Below are 15919 nucleotides of genomic sequence, written 5' to 3' on the forward strand. Positions count from 1 at the left end.
CGGGTTCAAGCAATTCTCCTGCCTCAGCCTCCCAACTAACTGGGATTACAGGCACGTGCCACCACACCCAGCTAATTTCTGTATTTTTAGTAGAAACGGGGTTTCACCATGTTGATCAGGCTGCTCTCGATCTTGTGACCTCGTGATCCGCCTGCCTTGGCCTCCCAAAGTGCTGGGATTACAGGTTTGAGCCACCGCGCCCGGCCAAACTTTTTCTTCTTTTTTACTTAATTTTATTTTTCAAAACTAGAGATGGGGTCTATGTTACCCAGGCTGGTCTCAATCTCCTGGGCTTAAGTGATCTGCCCACTTCAGCCTCTCAAAGTGCTGGGATTACAGGCATGAGCCACACCACGCACTGCCTTTTTGAGTAAAATTTTAACAAGAGTATGAATAAGGTTTGAACACTGAAAAAATAAATAATCTCTGAGTTGCATTTAGTTGTGCTGGACCCACCACATTAACAACCTAAGGGAGCCTTGCCCTGTGCCCCATGCCACGCGAGCCCTTGTCCTGGGCCTGCCTGTCTGGCTGCTCTCCCGGATGATGGGGGCTCTGTCCAGCGATCTCAGGTGGCAGAGCAACTCATTCCAGGGTCTGCCCCAGGCAGTGGAGTGATGCCGTTGGAAGATCTTTGTTTTCATTCCCTCCTCTTCCTTCTGTCCATCTAGGATTGAGGGTCCTCTTCGTGGCCTCCCTCCTCAAGTGTGGTGCTTCTGCTCCATTTCTCACAACCTGTTTGGATATATTTACAAACCAAAACACAGTTTCCATAGTCTGCCTCACCCAGATCTCTTTCTCTAACCCTGAGCCCAATCCCTAGTGCCTGCGGGAAATCACAAGCTACACGACCACCCCACCACTGATTCCTTTGGTCTAAAAGCAAACCTTCCCCTCAGAGTGCTTCCAACTCCCAACTATGGCAAAGTAGTAAATTAGGAGCTTTTTTCATCCTTTACTCTCCTTTGTTCCCTATTTCAACCTTTTCTGGTCTGAATTGCCCCCACAAAATGCGTATATTGAAGCCCTTACCCTCAATGTGACTATATTTAGAGACAGGGCCTTTAAGGGAGGAAGTAAGGCTAAATGAGGTCATAAGGACTGTGTCCTAATCTGATAAGACTGGTGTCCCTTTTTTTAAAAAAGGCTGATTTATTTATTTTGAGATAGGGTCTTTCTCTGTCATGCAGGCTGGAGTGCAGTGTCACTATCTCGGCTCACTGCAACCTTCACCTCCTGGGTTCAAGCAATTCTCCTGCCTCAGCCTCCCCAGTAGCTGAGACTACAGACATATGCCACCATGCCTGGCTAATTTTTATTTTTTGTAGAGACAGGGTCTCACTATGTTGCGCAGGCTGATCTCGAACTCCTGGCCTCCCACCTCAGTCTCCTAAGGTGCTAAGATTACAGGTGTGAACCATGGCGCCTGGCCAGGACTGGTTTCCTTATAAGATCAGAAAGAGATACCAAAAATCTGTCTCTCTCTTTCTTTATACACACAGAGGAAAGGCCATGTGAGGACACAGCAAGATGGTAGCTGTATTCAAGACAGGAAGAGAGAACTCACCAGAAACCCATTCTGCCAGCAGCATCTTGATCTCAGATATCCAGTTCTCAGGACTGTGAGAATATAAGTGTCAGTTGTCTAAGCCACCCAATCTAGAGCATTTTGTGATGGCAGCTTGTATTAGTCCATTTTCATACTGCTGGTAAAGACATAGCTGAGCCTGGGCAATTTACAAAAGAAAGAGGTTTATTGGACTCACAGTTCCATGTGGAAGGCCTCACAATCATGGCAGAAGGTGAAAGGCACATCTCACACGGTGGCAGAGAAGGAAAGAGGGCTTGTTCAGGGAAACTCCCCTTTTTAAAACATGAGATTTATTCACTATCACAAGAACAGCACGGGAAAGACCTGTCCCCGTGATTCAATCACCCCCAACCAGGTCCCTCCCACAACATGTGGGAATTCAAGATGAGATTTGGGTGAGGACACAGCCAAACCATAATCACAGCTCAAGGAGAATAACACACAACCTGTTACCAAAACCGGCTACATCTTCCTTTACAATGGCTCTCAGAGTCTCCTCCTTCTTTCCAGATCTTCTCGTTGCCTGCTTCATGTCTTCCTCCCTGACACCTGGATTCCTGGTCCCACTTCTCATTACCGCTTCACTGCCATCCTTCTCTTCCATTTATCTGATATACTAAAAACACAACATATTCCTTGTCTCAGTCAGGATAGGCTAGGTTATGCTACGGTAACAAATGAGCCCAAAATCTCAGTGGCTTCACACAACAAAGATTGACTTATTCGCATCATGTATCCATCATGGACTGTCAAGATTGAGCTCTGATTCTGCCCTAGGTTGTTTCCATTCTGGGACCCGAGCAGATGGAGCAGTCCCTATGTGGGACTGTGTTGTTCTTGTGGCAGAGGGAAAGGAGAACATGGTGAACCATGCAATGGTTATCAAAGCTTTTGCCTAAAATGACATACATCCCTTCTACTCACATTTCATTGGTAAAAGTTTCACACTACCAAGTGTGATATTATCTGGGTAGGAATGTAGAATCCTTCCATGGGGAAGGGAAGCAAATAATTTTGAAAACTGCAACAGTCTACCACCACAGCCATTCCTGCCTGTCAGCTTCCTCTTCTCTCCTATGATGTAAATGCTGTGTGTTGAAGTCCTGGCCATCTCAGTGCCCTGTGAAGTCTACTGTCTCTGGCTCAGAGCGATTCTGTTTCCTATGACCTTTAGTTGAGATTGTCATCAGGGACCCCCATCCTGGAGTTGTTTTAGGTGTCTAGCTGCCCAGAGCCCTTTAGGTGATCTTGTGATTATTCCTGGCCACATCTGACTGGACTGTCAGGAGGGACAAGTGACCAAGGATTGCTAAAACACAGGCTTACAGAGGCCTAGGAGCTGAGCCAATCAGAGCCTCTCCTGGGAATTAGAACTACCAAATACCGAAAGAATGAAGTACTTAGGGTAGTAGTTGAAGATGAAAGGATGTCTAGAGGTGGAGACAGAATCCCGGCTAGTGAAGTCACATGTAAGTTGAGATTAGGAGAGAACAGGAGCTGAATGAGCAGAGGAAGCATCATTAGAGACAGGAGCAGGGGACAGATGCACAGAGAGAGCAGGGATCCTGAGGGAGGGGTGAGGTGGAGAGGCCTCCCCAGGCCTCGGAGCTGTCTCCATGACAGCACCAACCACGTGCACTCCTACGTTAAATCCCTCCTTCCTTGAGACAAGTGGAGGGATCTCTGTCCTTAAGATCAGCACATCCTCAGTAAAGCCACTTTCAGTTTAGAGAAAGCTCAGTTGTCCACTTGCTTCACATAGAGGTTGACCTTCCCATTCAGACTTTAGGCTCCTAAAAAGCAAGGCTCATGTTTGTATTGTCCATGAGTCTACCACAGCATAGGCCCCAGTAAATGATTTACCACCAATTTCACATCCTTTTTTTTTTTTTTTTTTAAAACAGGGTCTCACTCTGTTGCCAGGCTGGAGTGCAGTGGTGTGATCTCTGCTCACTGCAACCTCTGCCTCCCGGGTTCAAGCGATTCTCCTACCTCAGCCTCCTGAGTATCTGGGGTTACAGGTGCACACCACCACCACACCCGGCTAATTTTTGTATTTTTTCAGTAGAGACGGGGTTTCACCATGTTGATCATGCTGGTCTCGAACTCCTGACCTCAAGTGATCCTCCCACCTTGGCCACCCAAAGTGTTGGGACTACAGGCATGAACTACCATGCCCAGCCCAATTTCACGTACTTTTGAATCATTATTGTCATCATCCTCTTTGTTACCAAGTCTAGAAAATCAACTCAAAGCATTTTCATTGTTGAAAAAACAAAAGAGAAAATGCAAATGTCCTTACCCAGAAAACAGTCTCCATGCTGACTTAGCACACATTTCTGGGGCCTCCGTAACTGACATGGCGGATCGTGGGCATGGAGTGGACTTTTCAGAATTGCTGTAGCCCAGGCTCCAAGCCTCTCATTCAAGTTCCCCAGAGTAAATTGCTAGGCCTCAAATGCAGCCTCTTAAAAATGGGGTTAACATCCGGTTATGGTAAGGAATAAAACAGTAAAAATGAAGAGCTGTCACAGAACAAGTGGCACAGATGCTTAGTAGCAACTGAGTCTTCATTTCTGTTTAACAAAATGCCCCATGTAGGCTGGGCATGGTGGCTCACATCTGTAATCCCAGCACTTTGGAGGCCAACGTGGGATGACTGCTTGAACCCAGGAGTTCCAAACTAACCTGGGCTACATAGTGAAACCCCGTCTCCACGAAAAGTTTTTAAAGTTAGCCAGGTGCGGTGGTGCATACCTGTGGTCCTCGCTACTCAGGAGGCTTGGGTGAGAGGATCACTTGAGCCTGGGGTGAGGCTGCCATGAGCTGTGATTGTGCCACTGCACTCTAGTCTGGGAGACAGAGTGAGACATGGTCTCAAAGAAAAAAAAAAGCCCCACCCATGCCCAAAGCAACCTTAGCTTAGCCCCTTGTGAGGTGACATGGGTAAAGTAGGCAGTGGGAGGAGCCGGATGGTGGCAGCTTGGCCCAGTGGCTGGCTTTTGCAGAGCCTGTGGACATGCTTTGACCTTCTTCCCCCATCCCTGCGGACTTCCAAGTCCACAAGCAGAAACCAAGCAGCGGGTGAGGTGGACGGAATCCGGGCAGGAGAGATCACATACAAAGTTTTTTCACGTGTGCATTTGTGCACATGCAAGAATCATTCAACAAAGAAAGGGTTTAGTTGGGGTTTGCAAAGACTGTTCATAAGTTCAAGGATGCCTACCCATTTAGACATTTAGATTTTCTGCCAGGAAAAGGGAAAAAAAAAAGATTAGATGGATGGATAGACAGATAGATAGATAGATAGATAGATAGATAGATAGATAGATAGATAGATAGATAGATAGATGGATGATAGATAGATAGATGATAGATAGATAGATGATTGATAGATAGATGATAGATAGATGATAGATAGATGATAGATAGATAGATAGATGATTGATAGATAGATGATAGATAGATAGATAGATGATAGATAGATAGATGATTGATAGATAGATGATAGATGATAGATAGATAGATAGATAGATGATTGATAGATAGATAGATGATAGATAGATAGATGATTGATAGACAGATGATAGATAGATAGATGATTGATAGATAGATGATAGATAGATAGATAGATAGATGATTGATAGATAGATAGATGATAGATAGATAGATGATAGATAGATAGATAGATAGATAGATAGATAGATAGATAGATAGATAGATAGATACTCAGACAGACCTTGCCAGTCAGTGTCAGTCATGCTTTCTGGGACGTAATCTTGTGTACCATGACACCCAGGAAGTGAGCAGAAAAGGCCTTTCTGAAGGATGTGGTCTCTGTCAGGATACCCTGGTTGCCTGCAGGTGGAGAGAGGACTCGTTGAGCTCCTCTACTGAGGGGAATATGCAGGGGATAGTTCTGGCCCAGCCAGGCCAGGTAAGAGTTCCAGAAAATGAGCATGAGAAGAGAGGGGAAGCTGCTGCTTTGGGGTGACTGCTGTTTCAAGGTAGCCCTGACTGGGGCAGCCACCAGCCACCAGCCACCCGTGATAGACACAAGGGGTTAAAACACACACACACACACACACACACACGCACTGTGGCAAATGACATGGCTTGGAAATGGCTTTCACTCAGCACACCAATCTCAATCAGGAACTACTGTGTCCAACACAGGATCGGATGGACTCCAGCTCCTGCACTTAAAGATGTCGTGGTTAAATGTGTGGACTCTGGAGGGAGTCTGTTTGGGTTCAAACCCCACCTTTTCAGCTGGGTGCAGTCACACCTGCAATTCCAGCACTTTGGGAGGCTGAAATGGGAGGATTGCTTGAGGCCAGGAATTCAAGACCAGCCTGGGCAACATAGCGAGACCCCAGCTCTACACAAATAAACAAACAAAAACCCCCAAATTTCACCTTCTGTACATATTAGCTGCTAACCTTAAGTAACTCGCTTAACCTCTCTGTGCCTCAGTTTCCTCCTCTGTCACAATAACAAAAGGAATTAGAATATTAAAGCACTTACAATAGTTCCTGGCAAATTAGCAAGCACTATTTACATAGTTGTTACGGGTGCAAAGAACCTTTCTGAAAGAGAAACACCTGATGCTTGAAGGGATGCAGCGTTTCGAGGCCATGAGGCTGTTTGTGCTTTTTTTTTTTTTTTCACTTTCCATCAGCTACAGAAAAATAGAGGAGGCCAGCTGCTCCCCATGTCTTCACGTCCCGATGTGAGGCTGCAAGGAAATCGCCTGAGACCAGCGGCTGTCACCAAACTCCTCCATTCTTTGGTACTTGAAGGACCTTGCCTGAGTTTGCTAGGGCTACCCCCACAAGGTATCACAAACTAGGTGACATAACCAACAGAAATTTGTCTTCTCAGAGTTCTAGAGGCTAGAAGTGCAAGACCAAGGTGTCAGCGGGGTTGGCTTCCCTGAGGGCTGAGAGGCAGAATCTGTTGGATGCCTCTCCCATGCTTCTGGTGGTTTGCTGGCAATCTCTGGTATTCCTCGGCTTGCTGAAGCTTCACCCTGACCTCTGCCTGCATCTCACATGCTGTTCTCACTGTGGATGTGTCTGTCCCCACCTTTCCCCTTTTCTTTTTTTCTTTCTTTTTTTTTTTTGAGACAGAGTCTCACCTGTCATCCAGGCTGGAGTGCAGTGGCGCGATCTCGGCTCACTGCTACCTCTGCCTCCCCGGTTCTTCTGCCTCGGCCTGCCAAGTAGCTGGGACTACAGGCGCGCACCACCACGCCTGGATAATTTTTGTATTTTTAGTAGAGATGGGGTTTCACCATATTGGCCAGGCTGGTCTCAAACTCCTGACCTTGTGATCCACCCCCCTTGGCCTCCCAAAGTCATAGGATTACAGGCGCGAGCTGCCACCGCGCCCAGCCAAATTTCCCCTTTTCATAAGGACAGGAGTTAGATTAGATTAGGGCTGACCTTAATGACCACGGTTTAGCTTGATTACCTCTGTAAAGACTATCTCCAAATAAGGCCATGGTCTGAGGTACTGGGGTTTAAGCCTTCAAGTTTTTTTGAGGCAGAGGCAGGGGGGACAGAATTCTATGCAACCCCAGCCTCATCCCACCCAAAGCCAGCATGCTGAGGCCTGCAATCACCCCAGACAGCCCCAAAGGTTTGTAACTAAACATGCTGACCTTCGCCCCTTGACTCTTGATGTCTTGGATTTGGTTAGCCAGAGACTGGGGAAACAGATCCATTAAATTCTGCATAGATTGAAAACCCCAAGGCAGGGCAGTTCAATTAAAGCACCTCCAATCATTCTTGCGGTTTCTCTAAAAGGGTGCGCTTTTTTCAGCTCTGCCTGAGTATTCTAACTCTTCACACTTTCTTGGGAAGGATGAGAAGGGGCAGGAAAGACCAGTTGCTTTGCTGGACTTTGTGTGATTCCGTGCTGCAGGACCTTTGCCAGGGCAGCCACTGAGGGAAGGTAGCCGAGGCTTGGAGAACTTTCGGGCTGTGAGTCTCGTTCATTCCTGGAGGCAAAAGCACAGAAGGCAGGCCTAGCTGTGGTGTGGGAGTCAGGAAAGAGAGGAGGTGCAGGGCCGAGGGGATGATAAGGGGATCAAGGAGGTGAAGAAGGAGGCTGGGAAAATAGATATTGTAATCACAGACTTTTCTATAAAATAGGTAATTTATGTGTAGTGCAGAACAATGATCTTTTCATTAAGCTGAAAATAAGCCATGTATAGTAGTTAGGATTCTATTTGGTTGTGTATGACAGAAAATGTCAAAATAATAGACGCTTTTAAAAAAATTGACCTTTATTTCTCCCTTTTACAAAAGAAGTCGGGAAATAGGCAATCCAGGGCTCGTATCACAGCCCATGGCCATCAGAGAAGGAGGCTCCATGTAATACACTGACTCTCCAACCTTAGCATGTCTCTTCATGGTCCCTAATGGCTTTTCAGCCTCCAGCCAGTACCAGGTAGCAGAAAAGAGCCTTTTCAGAGGCCCCGCACATTACCTCTGCTGACATCTCATTGGCCGAAACATAGTAAGGTGGCCACATAATTTTTTCTCTGGGTAGCTATGTACCTAGCAAAAACTGGGGACTTGTTATTAAGAAAAGACAAGTAGTTGGAGATCCACAGTGGTCTCCACTACACTGTATATGAAGGCAAGACAGTTAATTTCTACCTACATTCCCAAATATATCCTCAGGAAGAGAATGTTTCTGCAGCATAAATTCTTTGTGCATTGGAGGATCTTCCCTTTCAACCTTCAATTGTACTGCATGCAAACCACCCCTCAGGTTCTCAGCTTCAACCTCACTTTCTCGAAGAACCCTCCTCAGGCCCCTTAGTCTGCATTAGGCTTCCCTGTTTTATGTTCCCATTGCACCTTATGCTTCTGCTTCAAAGCCTCTGCACCCCTGTCATTATTGACTCATCTGGAATTACGTGTGTAAGTGCTGTCTTGCCTGTAATCTAAACTGTAAGCTCCCTGAGGGCAGACTCTGCTTCACCCTCCACTGTCTTCCAATGTGTGGCACCTAGTAGGCCCTCAATAAATATTTGTTAAGTGATTGAGTGATTAGAATATTACAGAGACCCCACCCAGATTTAAGGCCATTTCCAGCGAGATCTTTTTTTTTTGAGACAGATTTTCGCTCTTGTTGCCCAGGTTGGAGTGCAGTGGTGGGACCTCAGCTCACTGCAACCTCTACCTTCCGGTTTCAAGCGATTCTCCTGCCTCAGCCTCCCGAGTAGCTGGCATTACAAGCATCCGCCACCATGCCCAGCTAATTTTTGTATTTTTAGTAGAGACAGGGTTTCACCATGTTGGCCAGGCTGGTCTCAAACTCCTGGCCTCATGATCTGCCCATCTCAGCCTCCCAAAGTGCTGAGATTACAGGTGTGAGCCACTGCACCCAGCTGACCTTTTCTTTCTTTAACTAGACTTCCCCAGCTGAGACCAGGACAAAACCAGATTCCCCTGTGCTGTGCACCTGCCAGGACTGGAGCAGCCCAAAAGCCCATGGGAGGGCTGTGGACTGGGGCTGTCAGACCAGGCTCTCCGAGGAGGACTCCCACACCCACGGCCAACTCCACTTTACAAAACCAGCTCCAGCCAGAAGTATGCCTGGGGGGCAGGAGAACAGAAACTGCAGCAGTGTGGGTGGATTTTAAATCTGCGAATGCAACTGACTGCCCAATGTTTGGGAGATAAAATAGGTCACCATTCTCCCCTCGGTTTGGCGTCACTCGGCGTCACTCCCAGGCCCTAAAGGGGAAGGAAGAGTTTTGTGATCTTTGCTGTCACAGGCTATGGACAAATTTGGTTACACTCAGCTTTACAAGAGCTGCCTGCCCACCTGACTCCTGTTCACAAGACCCCTAAAAATTAGAAAAAGGTCAGTCCAGGCTGTTCAGTCTTTGGTTGTTCGATGGGGAATCTTCCTGAGGCCAGTTTTTAAAGAGTTCATTTTGACACCAGCCAAGACAAAAGGCAGGACCCAGAGTCTAGACAGCCCCCAATCCCGCCGTTTGCAACTTGGCCCATTAGGCTGGAGCCTTCTGTTCTCTGGCAATGAATCATAGGCTTTTAAAGTAGAGAGTGAGAAAGAGCAAGCCCTGGAGAGAGCCCCGTGAGGCCTTGGGGTAAGGGCTTCCAGGACTGTTCATGAGAAGCTGTGCATGTCTCCCTCCAACTTCCCCAGATGAGACACCAAGATTGAGAAGTGAAGAGTCATCTCCAATTTGGCAGACATCCTGACCCTCCACACTCACCATTCTGATACTTAGTCATTACCATCCTGGTATATTTAGCCACTTCTCCTTCTGACTGAGAAGCTGAAAGTGATATTCAGCCTGGGTGTGATGTGGGGATTTTCTGGGACAGGGCGGAGATGATGAGGTGCTGGAGTTGCATGAGCTGGTCATTACAGTCAAGACTTGTGAATCAGTTGTGAAACCCTTGGTAACCTGAAATCTGCCATGGTGGGAGTATTTACACTACAGAAATTGGCCATTGCTGCAAATCAGGATTTCTTTCTTTTTTCAGTGAGACACTTGACCAGCACACACTGCATTACTCACGCAGGAGGAGCTCTGGGAGGGCTGGAGAAAACCATAGGTGAGCAGAGTTGAGGACGTTTGGTGCCTCCCCTGATGGCTTCATCATGTCATCTTTCTCGGCTCTTCACAGCCAGCGTTTTCTCTGTGGAAACACCAAGAGATTCTACCTCTGCTCCATCAGCAAACAAGGAAGTCATTGATTTTCATGGCCCCTGTGCTAGAGGACTCCAAGAGTCCAACCTCTTAGAGCAGCAGGCCCATTTTCTGGTGGAGAAGAGAGAAGGCAAAGCCAGGGAAGGGCATTTAATAGTGACAACTCAGTGAAAAAGCAGACAGAGGCAGCCCGATGATCAAAAGTGTCTTCCTTCAAAGCCCCTGATTGAAAACAGCAATCCATGCTTGCCAATGAAGGCCACAGGTGATGTTTCTTATGTGAGTGCATAAGAAAATATGACCCTCTGCTTTAGGTCATATTTTCAGAGGTCATACAAGGTTGAAAGGAAGCAAATCATTTTCATGAGAAGGATAATAAATGATACCGGGATTGGTATTGAGAAAAGTATTTAGACATTTCCGAGCTGACCAACCTGGAGAAGAAAGTGCTTCTAGACACACAGATTTCCAGGACTTTTCCTGAGAGGGTTAGATTCTGGAGGTCTGCAGAGGGGGCCAAGAACCCGTGTTTTTACCAGCCCCTTTCTCACCCCATGATTCTGCTGATGGCAGCCTGCGGACCGCACTTTGAGGAACTGGTCTAGTGAGGGTCCTCAGAGGGCGTTTTGCAGTGGGTGGAACTGGCCTCTGAGTGGGACCCTCCATCAGTACCTAGGCCCTGCCCTGCCATGGCTACGGGTCTTCAGGACTCATCCTTGGGGATAGGTGCTGGGTGTTATGGGAACAGCATAAAAACACAAAACAAAAAATTCCATTTCTCACCACTGGGGGTGGTGAGAAATGGGGGTGGAGCCTGGAATTGTGGTCATGGGGCTCCAAGAGGAGCAGCCGGGATGCCATTGCACAACCAGCCACCTCTAAGAGAAGCAGGACCAGGCCCAGGACTGAGCCTCCACAAGCCCTGCCGCCAGCCGCCAGCCACCAGTCACCCTTCCTCCCTGGGAGAGCCAGAAAGGGAAGCATAGTGAAGCGCTGCATGGTGGTCTCCATCAACAGGGAGGCCCCTCCCCTCCCTCTGCTGCAGCCATCTTACCTGCAGCCAGAATGTGCCAGGGCCAAGCTGAGGACAGGGCGGCCTCTCCAGAATCCCTGCCCTTAGAGGACCTGCCAGAGACTGGTTTTTCTTGTTGGAGGCACCTCTTCACAGTCTGCATGTATAAGGCCTGATGAAACTCATCCCAAGAACCCAAGCCCACTTGCAAAGATGGGATAGAGAAGGGGCATGGCATTCCACTGATGGGCTCACTCTGGAGAGGAGCTACTGACCCAGCAGCAGTTCCCCCTCCCTCACCCCTGTTCACCACCCCCAGGAAGACATCCGACTCCCCATCAAATGGTCCCTGCCAAGGGCATTGTGGTAACGCGGAGAAAGAGAGGATGCCAAGTTGCCCCTCTGCCCATTGGACCCCTTCTCACCTAAGGAGAATTCCATGGCAGCCCCTCCTGGGCTGTGCTCTTTATGTCTCTAAGCCACTTCCTGTTTCCTTTTCTAGGTCATAAGCCAGGCTTATAGTTCGTGTGAGTCACTTACCTAGGAAGCCCAGAGCACACGGCTGCCTCTCAGGGAGGGAGCAAAGGATACAGTTTAGAAGTGCGAGGCATCGGTTTGCTCCTAAAACACACAGATTGTCCTAGGCTTTTAGCAGTGCTGTGTGCCATGGCCCCCAAGCAATGCAAGCCTTGGAGATCCGTGATTTGCCCGGTTTGCGTTCCTCTGCTGATGCCAGGCTTTCAGTTCCCAGGAGGCACTGGACAAGCATAATTTTGCAAATAAAACATTGCTTTGCCAAGGGGCTAGGCCTATCAGACATTCATTAGGCAACAGCCAGCAGGACCTGTGAAAGTCATGGCAAAGAAGCCATTCAAAAGCATTGTCTTCTAGTAACTAAATTTCAAAACCAGGAGGAAACCACAGCTCAGACATCGGCCGATGTTCAGCAACCTGGATTCACAGGGAAACGGACAAGAATAGACTTTGCACAAGTCTATTGCTTTCCCTTCATGACATCTAGGCAGTTTACTCCTCCTGACTTCCACTACTCACTGCGCGAGGATTATTCTGTGGTCACCAGAGTGCTAAGGACAAGGCGCTGGGTGATTTGGTCGAAGTCAATGTGCCAAGTCAGCATCAAGCAGCTATTTTTGCCTTCCCATTCCATTCCCTGAATTTTTTTTCTGTGAAAGTGTCTTGTAAGCTAGAATACACCTGAGGTGGCAGAGGAAAAGCAGAGCTCTAATCTCTTCCCTAGGCCTCTAAGTGAGTTTTGCATTCAGGGATGATACTGGGGCAAGGGGTTTGAGAGGTCCTGATGTTGCTGACACCCACATAAAACACTTTCTGCAGCAGAGAAGGGAAGGGGAGAGGAAAGAACAGGCAGAGAAAGACCCAGAAACTCAGATCAGCCTAGGATGAGAGTAGCTGTCCTCAAAACAGTCAGAAATCCAGAGTCCTGATTCTCCAGCAGGTATGGTCTGGATCCTAGTGAGATTATCTTCAAAGACAAAACAAACTCCAGTCATGCAGAGAAGCTGCATTATTCCGTGCAGATCTATAAAAACAACGGAAAGAGTGTCATCCCCTTAATTAATGAGGAAGTAGGGAAATAGGAATCCTCGTACCCTGCTGGTGGGAATATAAACTGGAAAAACTGAGTTGGGGAATCAACTGAGGCCAGAAGTTCGAGACCAGCTTGGTTAACATGGTGAAACCCCGTCTCTACTAAAAATACAAAAATTAGCTGGGTGTGGTGGCGTGCACCTGTAATCCCAGCTACTCGGGAGGCTTAGAGTAGAGAATCACTTGAACCCAGGAGGCAGAGATTGCAGTGAGCCGAGATTACACCACTGCACTCCAGCCCGGGTAACAGAATGAGACTCTGTCTCTAAATACATACATACATACATATATACATACATAACTGGAAAAACATTGCTGATTGGTAAGTTGGTTATGTTTGAGGCAGAGACAAAGCTTGTTCTGGGTCCCTTACACTCTTGTTTTCCTCCTGGACACTCAGGAAGACTATACTTCCCAGCCTTCCTTGCAGTTAGGAGCAGTCATGTGACTGAGTTCTGGACAATTGGAAGGTGGGCAGAGGAAGTGATGTGAGTCACCATCAGGCCTGACCCTGAAACTACCTGTGCAATTCTCCATGCTCTCTCTCTCTCCCTTTACCTATCAAGTGAAATCAGAGCATCCAGTGGAGAAGTCCAAGGCCGGGGCAAATGGAGACCCATCAGGTGGGCAAACCCTGGTTCCAGACGACCATGCAGAGTGCCTTCTACTCCCAACCAATGACTTGTGTTGAACTGTGACATAAAAGAGAAATACATCTTTATTGTGTTAAGCCACTGAGATTTTGGCTATGTCTGTTACAACATTTAGCCTGTCTGACCGATACACTATCACAATCCTTTAAAAGGTCATAAGCTTTGACCTAGCAATTAAATTCTTTGGAACATATACTAAGGAAATAATTAAGAATAATCACTGAAAATTATAAACAGACCGGACATGGTAGCTCACACCTGTAATCCCAGTACTTTGGAAGGCAGAGATAAGAGGATTGCTTGAGGCCAGGAGTTTGAGAACAGCCTGGTCAACATAGCAAGACCCAATCTCTAATAAAATTTAAAAAAAATTATAAACAACATTAATCTCCAATAATAGACAATTCATTAAATAAATAATAATACAACTCTGCAAAGGAATATTTAGGCACTTAATATCATTTAAGTGTATTTATTGACATGAAACTATTTCACGATTTAGTATTACATGAAACAGAGTAACAAAGCAACATGGATGGTATGAGCCCATAACTATTTATATATGTATACGCATGCAAAGAAGAAAATTCGGAAATATACCAAAAAACAGTGATTATTTCTGGTAGTAGGACTAAAGATGGCTTTTAAAAATTATCTCTTTCTTGCAGTTTTATGCTTTTTCTACAATTAGCATATCTTTTTTTCAGTTAAAAACATTTTTTGGCCGGGCATGGTGGCTCACACCTGTAATCCCAGCACTCTGGGAGGCCAACGCGGGTGGATCACAAGGTAAGGAGTTCGAGACCAGTCTGGTCAATATGGTGAAACCCCGTCTCTACTAAAAATACAAAAAAAATTAGCCAGGTGTGGTGGTACACGTCTGTAGTCCCAGCTACTCAGGAGGCTGAGGCAGAAGAATCACTTGAACCCGAGAGGTGGAGGTTGCAGTGAGCTGAGATCGCACCATTGTACTCCAGCCTGGGCGACAGAGTGAGACTCCGTCTCAAAAAAAAAAAATTTTTTTTAAAGTAGCCTTTTGGAAATGGATGGGTCTCCTTTGAACTTTAGGGCTGGCCTTACTCTCTCTAAGTATTAAGTGCAATGGGTGCAAAGGAAACGCAGGTCCCCTCCACTCTTCTGGGCTAAAATGCCACCATTCATAAGGTTAAATACCTATTTTATCTTCACCATTGAGAGCAACTCTCAAGCCCTTCATTCACTTAGCTTCAGGGCTCAGTTCTATTGACATAGTGCTCTGTCTTTAAGGAAAGATGTAGCTTTTTATCACAAGGTTTTTCAGGATTTTCTCAGAGTTGCTGGGCCTCAGAACTCTCTTCTTTTGAGTCCTAATTTGGATAATTCGGGAAACTGCAGCCACAGTTCCTCTCTCTCTTGAGACTGGCTGAGTGAGGCAGACCACGCCTGTAATGCAAAAAGCAGGGCAGGAAATCACACTCTAACCACAGGTCTTTATTCAGAAACCCAGCAGCCTCACTACCAAATAAACTCAGGAGCCCTAAAGCCTCAGTGCCCTGACCTATAAGATCAAAGAATCTCATGTGAGCTCTCCAAGTGGACTTTTAATAAAAAGTCGTGCTGCCAGTTTCTGTTTTGACCTTCCAACCACAGGATCATGCCAACATTCAGTAGTAACTCCATTTTTTTTTTTTCCTGCCAAATCGACTCCTTGCTCTTTTCAACACATCCTCACACAGAGGGAACAAGCCACTGAGGTTTCCTGTTGAGGAGGGTTCTTTGGTGTTCTGGGAGGGAACCCTATATTCACAGAAACCATGTATAAGTTTTCCGTGTAGTAGGACAGAACTACCTTAATTTAACTGGATGTCTTTTCGACAAACCATGTACCCCTAAAATGAGGAAATGGAAGGAAGGTGTTTATTTTCATCCCGGCCCTTATTCTGCTGCATTGTTCCTGTGTACATTTCTCTTACTCCACGGAGCAGGAGCTTCTTGAGGACCATGACTGTCATTTATTTCTCCCTCCCTGCTCCTGGCACTAGCAGGACCTCCCCTCCTCCCTCTTAACAAAGTTTTCAGTGAGTGAGTGAATGAATGAACTTTCCCCTGTTTCCTGATGGGTTTCAGCCAGCACAGACTACCTACTTTTGTTCAGATACGTCCTGTGTGTCTTTGTCTCTACGGGCACTGTGTTTGATGGGTTTCTTGAAACCTTCCCATGCACACAGTAGTATAGTGGCAAGATCAGCTACATACATTGCAGAACCCACTGAAAAATGAAAATGCAGGGCCCTTGTTCAAAAATTGTTTACAATGTCAAATTATCCAAAATTAATACAATTAATTCTTAAACGTTA

At 46.7% G+C, this 15919-nt stretch overlaps 1 long non-coding RNA gene across 5 annotated transcripts; it reads right to left on the reverse strand.

The window, feature by feature from the left end:
• Window positions 1-359: 359 nt before the first annotated feature.
• LOC106999424 (uncharacterized) lies at window positions 360-13742 on the reverse strand. Of its 5 annotated transcripts, XR_013396265.1 has the most exons (7): window positions 13489-13742; window positions 11347-12862; window positions 10727-10796; window positions 10161-10281; window positions 2038-2207; window positions 1568-1727; window positions 360-735 (listed from the first exon to the last, which is right to left on the reverse strand). It is a non-coding gene; the product is annotated as an uncharacterized LOC106999424 (long non-coding RNA). The 5 variants fall into 5 exon arrangements; XR_013396267.1 differs by lacking the exon at window positions 10727-10796 and having other exon boundaries at window positions 13489-13736; XR_013396264.1 differs by having other exon boundaries at window positions 11347-13644.
• Window positions 13743-15919: the final 2177 nt, after the last annotated feature.

Source organism: Macaca mulatta, chromosome 7 (genome assembly GCF_049350105.2).
Source record: "Macaca mulatta isolate MMU2019108-1 chromosome 7, T2T-MMU8v2.0, whole genome shotgun sequence".
In the NCBI taxonomy this organism is placed as follows: domain Eukaryota; kingdom Metazoa; phylum Chordata; class Mammalia; order Primates; family Cercopithecidae; genus Macaca; species Macaca mulatta.